This window comes from Marmota marmota, unplaced genomic scaffold (genome assembly GCF_001458135.2).
Source record: "Marmota marmota marmota unplaced genomic scaffold, marMar, whole genome shotgun sequence".
NCBI classification, from domain to species: Eukaryota; Metazoa; Chordata; class Mammalia; order Rodentia; family Sciuridae; genus Marmota; species Marmota marmota.
The window spans coordinates 7,974,296-7,981,706 of record NW_026000016.1 but is presented as its reverse complement, the minus strand read 5'-3'; positions in this window follow the sequence as shown (position 1 = coordinate 7,981,706).

The following is a 7,411-nucleotide window of genomic DNA, read 5'->3' as shown; positions in this document are numbered from 1 at the left end:
ATTTTATTGAGAATTTTTGCATCTATGTTCATTAGAGATATTGTTCTGAAGTTTTCTTTCTTTGATGTATCTTTGACTGGTTTTGGGATCAGGGTGATATTGGCTTCATAGAATGAGTTTGGAAGTGCTCCCTCTTTTTCTATTTCCTGAAATAAATTTGAAGAGTATAGGTATTAGTTCTTCTTTAAAGGTCTTGCAGAACTCAGCTGTGTATCCATCTGGTCTTGGGCTTCTGATGGTGTCTTCTATTTCATTGCTTGAAAATGATCTGTTTAAATTGTATATATCATCCTGATTCAATTTGGGCAAATCATATGACTCTAGAAATTTGTCAATGGCTTTGATATTTTATATTTTATTGGAATACAAGTTTTCAAAATAATATCTAATTATATTCTGTTTTCTATGGTGTCTGTTATGATATTTCCTTTTTTATTATATGTGTTAGCAATTTGAGTTTTCTTCTCTCTCTGTTATCATGGCTAAAAATTGTCAATTTCATTTTATTTCCCAAAGAACCAATTTTGTGTTTTGTCAATTTTTTTAGTTGTTTTTTTTTTGCTTCAATTTCATTGATTTCAGCTCTGATATTAATTATTTTCTGTCTTCTACTGCTTTTGGTATTGATTTGTTCTTCTTTTTCTAGAGCTTTGAGATATAATGTTAGGTCATTTATTTGACTTTTTCTTCTTTTAAGGAATGAACTGCATGCAACTAAGTTTCCTCCTAGTATTGCCTTCATAGTGTCCAGAAATTTTGATATTTTATCAGTGTTCTCTTTCATCTCTAAGAATTTTTTAGTCCCTCCTTGATGTCTTTTGCAACTCATTTTTCATTCAGTAGCATTGTATTTAGTCTCCAGGTATTGGAGTAGCTTTTATTTTTAATCATTGGTTTCTAATTTCATTCCATTATGAAATGATAGAACACAGGGTTGTATCTCTACTTTTTTGTATTTGTTAAGAGTTGCTTTGTGGCATAATATATGGTCTATTTTAGAGAAAGATCCATGTGCTGGTGAGAAGAAAGTGTATTCACTCGTTGAAGGAAGAAATATATATAATCAGTGAAGTCTAAGTTATTGATTGTATTACTGAGTTATATAGTTTCTTTGTTTAGCTTTTGTTTGGAGGATCTATCCAGTGATGAAAGAGGTGTGTTAAAGTCACCCAGAATTATTGGATTGTGGTCAACTTTACTCTTGAACTTGAGAAGAGTTTGCTTGATGAATGTAGATGGTAAATTGTTTGAGGCATATATATTTGTAATTGTTATGTCATTTTGGTGTATGGTTCCCTTGAGCAGTGTGAAATGTCTTTCTTTATCCTTTTGATTAACTTTACCTTAAAGTCTACTTTATTTGATATGAGGATGGAAACCCCTGCTTGCTTCCACAATCCATGTGAGTGGTATTTTTCCAAACCTTTCACCTTCAGACTGTAGCTGTCTTTTCCTATAAGATGAGTCTCTTGGAAGCAGCATATTGTTGCATCTTTTTTATTTATTTTTTATCAAATCAGCTAGCCTGTGTGTTTTGATTGGTGAATTTAGGCCATTAACATTCAGGGTTTTTATTGAGACATAATTGGTATTCCCGGTTATTTTTGTTATTTAACTTGACTTGCTTTCTCCTTTGATTAGTTTTTCCTTTAGTGTAATGCCTCCCTCTGCTGATTTTTACTGTTTTTTTTTATTTACTCTTGATAGAATATTTTGTCAAGATTGTTCTGTAGTGCAGGTTTTCTGTCTGTAAATTCTTTTACCTTTTGTTTATCATGGAAGATTTTTGTTTCATCATCAAATCTAAAGCTTAATTTTGATGGATGCAAGATTCTTGGTTGGCATTCTTTTTCTTTCAAAGCTTGATATATGTTGTTCCAGGATCATCTAGCTTACAGGGTCTGGATTGAAAAATCTGCACATAACCTAATTGGTTTCCCCCCATATGTAATCTGATTCCTTTCTCTTGTGGCTTTTAATATTTTTTCCTTATTCTATGTGTTAGGTATTTTCATTATAATGTGCATTGGTGTGGATCTGTTGTAATTTTGTACATTTGGCATCCTGTAAGCCTCTTGATTTTTGTTTTCCAACTTGTCCTTCGTGTTTGGAATTTTTCTGATATTATTTCATTGAATAGATTGTTTATACCTTTGGTTTGGAACTCCATGCCTTCCTCTATCCTAATAACTCAAAATTTGGTCTTTTTATGCTATCCCATATTTTTTTAATGTTTTGCTCATGGTTTCTTACCATTTTCACTGTGTGGTCTACATTCTTTTCAAAATTATATATTTTGTCTTCATTGTCTGAGGTCCTGTCTTCCAAGTGATCTAATCTGTTGGTGATGTTTTTAATTAAACCTTTAATTTGGTTTATTATTTCTTTAATTTCAAGGATTTCTGTTTGGTTTTTCTTTAGAACCTCTATCTTCCTATTGAAGAAATCTTTTGCTTTCTGTATTTGTTTATATAGCCCTCTGTTGAAATGATCTTTTGCCACCTTTAGTTGGTCATCCTTTAATTCACAGAACATTTTAATTATGTACATTATGAACTCCTTCTCTGTAATTTCTTCTGCTTTGCTGGCCATGGATTCTAATACTGTGGAATCTTGGTTTGTTTGGGGCACTTTCTTCACTTGTCTTTTCATGTTGCTTGTGTGTCTTCTCTGTTAGCACTGTGGATCCAAGGTGTTGCCCTTTTTACCCTATAGTGCCCCTGTAGGGTTCCAATATCTCTCCTTTGAGGGGTAGAACAATGTTAGCAGATCCCAGTATGAACAATATACCACCTAAAAGCAAATAGTTGTTAATTGATGTTTACAGTTTGGTCACAATGTATAGAAATGGTGTATTCAATTATTATCTACAATATAATCAGTAGCTTTGTAAAAGTGTTTACAGTTTCTGATGGTGGACAAAGAACTGTGAGTGAGGTATAGGAAGATATGCTGAGGATGTAGGAGGTGAGAATATAGTGTTATTATATCTTAGGAAATGTGAAAGACAAATTTAAAGAAGAAGGTTAGTAGGCAAATAGAAAGTAATTTTGGGTAGACAAATAAGTGGGAAGACAGTAGAATACATAAAACAAACATACCTATATATTAAGAAAAATAAAAAATGTAAAAGTAGTAAAAATTGGAGAAAAAGAAGAAAAAAAGAAAAGTATATACAACACAACTGTAATATACTGTTCAGCTGTCTCAGTCCTCAATATCTTAATTCATGCAAAGTACTTGGTTTCACATATATTGGAGATGCGAGGGCAGGAGAATAGAGGGAGAAGAAAGAAAAATATATATATATATAAACAAAATATTAAAAAAGTAAAATATCTTGAAGGAAGAAACAAGGATTGTTTTGGTTGGAGATTAGTATCTTTCTGCTTCTCTTCTCTTCCAGTAGGTGGGGTCATCTGTTGTTACCTAGTATCTCCACCCTCGGGATGGTGAAGGTAACCAGGGAGGGAGGGTTGGTCCTAGGTGGAGGGCACCTGGAAGTGGGGTATGGGACCCACCAGTCCCCGAGGGGAGACTGCATCTCAGGGATCTCTTTTTGAGCCTGCTCCTGTGGTGTGAGTGCATGGTCTTATCTCTTTATCTTGCCTGAAGACCTCCCAGTTCCTGGTCTCTGTGTTAGTCTCTAAACTGTATCACACTCACCCTTTCCCTTACTGCTTCCTAATAAGGGACCTTTCTCTCTAGGGGTCTTATGTGTGGCGTTGTGGGTGCACTGCACACCTGCCCCCACTGAGAGCTATTTTTTTTTTTTTTTGAGCAGTCACTGTGCAGGGGTAGAGGCTGCTGGGGAGAGCTGGAAGTTAGAAACTGGGTACCTGGCCAGCCGGAGTTCCAAACTGGGAGTTGCTTCCACTAAAGATTGTGATGAAGGTGACCCAAGATGGAGGCGTTTGCTTTTAGTGATGGGGTGTTGGGTCAGGTGGGGGAAGCCAGGCAATGGCATTGGACGATGAGTTCAGCGACTGGGTCTGTGGCATGCAACATGAGCCTGTGTGAAGTTCCCCAGTGCAGGCGGGCTATGGTGCTATGATGTGTAGGGGACTATCTTCACTGTTGCGGAGTCCCAAAATGGAGGTGAGGGGGCAGGGAGAGCCCCATGATGGTTGATGGGGGTCCACACAGGAGTAGCAGCTGGAGATCCTGCACGTGGGTAGCTGCCAGATGTCCTGCATGGGATCTGCATCCAGAATTTCTGCTTGGGTAGGTGGTGGAAAGTTTTGTACAGGTTCTGATGCCGATGGTCCCACTGGGGCACCTGGTAGTCCTGCATGGGCGAGTAGTTGGGAGACTTACTCTGATGCTGAGGCATAGAGCCTTGCACAGTGGCTGTGATTCCTGTGCAGAAGCAGGAATATCACTCATAGAGAAGCAGTATTCTCACTTCTTGAGTCACAGGTCATAGAGCAACACAGAATGCTGCCGCCCTCTAGCTCATCTTGCATCCTTCTTCCTCCATTCTTGCACTGAATTTTTTATTGTTGAACTGTAAACTTCTTTATCAATTCTACAAAACAGTTTTATAAATATCAACTACTGGACAAGGAAAATGTTACTGTTAGTTGAGCTGTTTTATCTAAATTACTGGAAAAAATACAAGGGAACTGATTTAGAAATAAATAAAGATTCATCTTAACTTTTAGAAACTTGTAATTAGTCAATTTCTAGTATAATTTAATAAAGCTGTTCTTATTTTTTAGGAAAACCTAAAGCTATAAATTTAAGCAAAAAATCTGTTGAACTTCCAGGTCTTCTGCCTTTTGTGACCTCTGCTTATATAAAGTCTAGCCATAAAGGTAAAAGAATCACTACAATTTAGATATATGAAATGAAAGTATATATTATATTCCCATTGTCTTCATTTACTGGTATCCTCAAACCTGTGTGCTCCTTTCACCAGCCAACCAATATTGTAAGTCAATCATGTTTTCTAATATTTTTCCTATAAAAAAGTATGTGTAGAAGGCTTTGTGGTTCTGTATAATAATAGGCTCATATATATGGAGCCTCTTTGCCTCCAACCCAGGTAAATTGCCAGACTTCTTTCATTTTTCCCATCTTTAATGTGCTGCATGATATTCTAAACTGTGAATATGTCATACCTTATTCAACAGTTCCTTAATATTTATACTTAGAGCTTTTCTACTACAATCAATGGTTAACAAATATCATTGTATATATACATTTATATTATGGTATTTTTCCATAAAATGAGCTTATAGGTAGGATTATTTCATTAATAAGATGCTGTCAAATACTTTCCAAAATGATTATAGTTAATAAATATGCTAGTAAATGCATAGAAGCCTATTTTTCTAGTATCTTAGTCAACATTAGAATTTCCATGGATTGAAAATATAAACAATATTAAGCAATATTGTTAAAAATTACCTTATTATACAAAGTGACTTAAAGATTCAGTATGATCTCTAAAAATTTCAAAGCCTTTTTTCAGAAATAGAGAAGTCCATTCTAAAATTTATATGGACTCTTAAAGGACTGCAGTGGTCAAAATAATCTTGAAAAAGAAGTATGATGAGTCATACTTTATAATTTCAAAAGTTGCTATAAAGTTGCATAAAGACACATAGATGAATAGAATATCATATAGATTTTAGAAATAAATTCTCACATATATGCTCAAGTAATTTTGACAAGTGTGCCAACACCACTGAATGAGGAAAAGAAGGTCTTTACAAGATATGGTTCTGGGGAAACTAGGTATCCACATACAGAAGAATAAGATTGGACCATTACCTTACACCATACACAAAAATGAACTCAAAATAAATCAAAGACCTACAAGTAAGAGCTAAACTATAAAAATCTTATAATAAAACTTAATATAGAGCCTTTGTAATGTTAGATTTGGAAATGTTATCTTGGATTGATACAAAAGACAATCAAAAAAGAAAAGTATATACAAAGTTTACCAAAATTGCAAACTTTTTCTCATCAAAGGATAACGTCAAAGGTAACATCAACAGAGTAAAAAGGCAACTCACAGAATTGGAGGAAACATTTTCATATTATGTATCTGATAAGGGATTAATATTCAGAAATATATTAATAGAGATCTCCTAAAACTCAATTAAAAACTGAACAAAATACTCATGATACACATTTCTTCTAAGAAAATATACAAATAGTCAACAAGTATATGAAAAGATAGTCAGCCTCACTAATCATAAGGGAAACGCAAATAAAAGGTTGCACTAATCATTAAAATGGCTATTGATAGGAAGGAAAGAAGAAGAAAAAGAGGAATGGATAATAGGAAAGAAAGAAGAAAGTAGAAGAGAAAACAAATTTGGGGGGAAGGATGTGGAGAAATAAGATTTGTGTGCTGATGGTAGGAATGTAAAATGGTAAAGCTGATATGGTGATTCTTCAAAATAGTAAAATAGAATCACCATATTAACCAGCAATTTTGCTTCTGAATATATATACTCAAAAGAAGAATTAAAACATGTGACATGAGATCCACCCACACTGGCCTCTGCAGGGCCCAGGCACACAGCATGCCTGGTCCACCCCTCCCCCTGTGGGGCAGAGACCACCAGAGCCTAGCCTTTGGCACAAGACCTCCCCTTCTGACCAGCAGACTACCATGGAAGGTGAAACCCAGCGGCCCGGATACACTCACACCAGCTTCTGTGGGGACCAGGCACACAGCCAGCTGGCTCGACCCCTTTCTCGGTGGGGCAGACACTCACCAGAGCTTAGCCTCTGGTGCAGGACTTCCCCCTCTGAGCAGAAGACTACCATGGGAGCCGAGATCCAACCCAGACTGCCCACATCAGGCCATGTGGGATCCAGATCTCACAGGCATGGTTCTCCTCTCCCCCCAGTGGGGCAGACACTTGCCGAGCCTAGCCTCTGGTACAGGACTGTCCCTTCTGACCAGCAGACTACCAAGGGAGGTCAACCCCAGTGGCCCAGATCTACCCACTCCAAATTATGCAGATCCCAGATCCAGGATGCAGTAGCATCCATTGAGGAACACCAGCACAGTCTAGAAGCCCAACATCAAGCTGAGGTACAGACAATCTGTACAGGTACTACAAGAATATAGGGAAGAAACTATAACATCTCAGATGCACACTGAAAGAAAATAAGACACCTAGACAACATGAAAAAACAAGGGAGGAAAATGCCCCTAAACAATCTAGGACACTATAATAACAGAATCTATGGACAGCGAAGTTGATGAAATGTTGGAGAAGGAATTCAGAAAGTTAATAATTAAAATGATCTTTGAATTAAAGAATGACATAAATGAGCAAATACAAGCAAAAATTGATCACTTCAGCAATGAGATAAGAGCAAATACAGGTATCAAAAGATTACTTCAAGGGTCTGGGGATGTGGCTCAAGTGGTAACACGCTT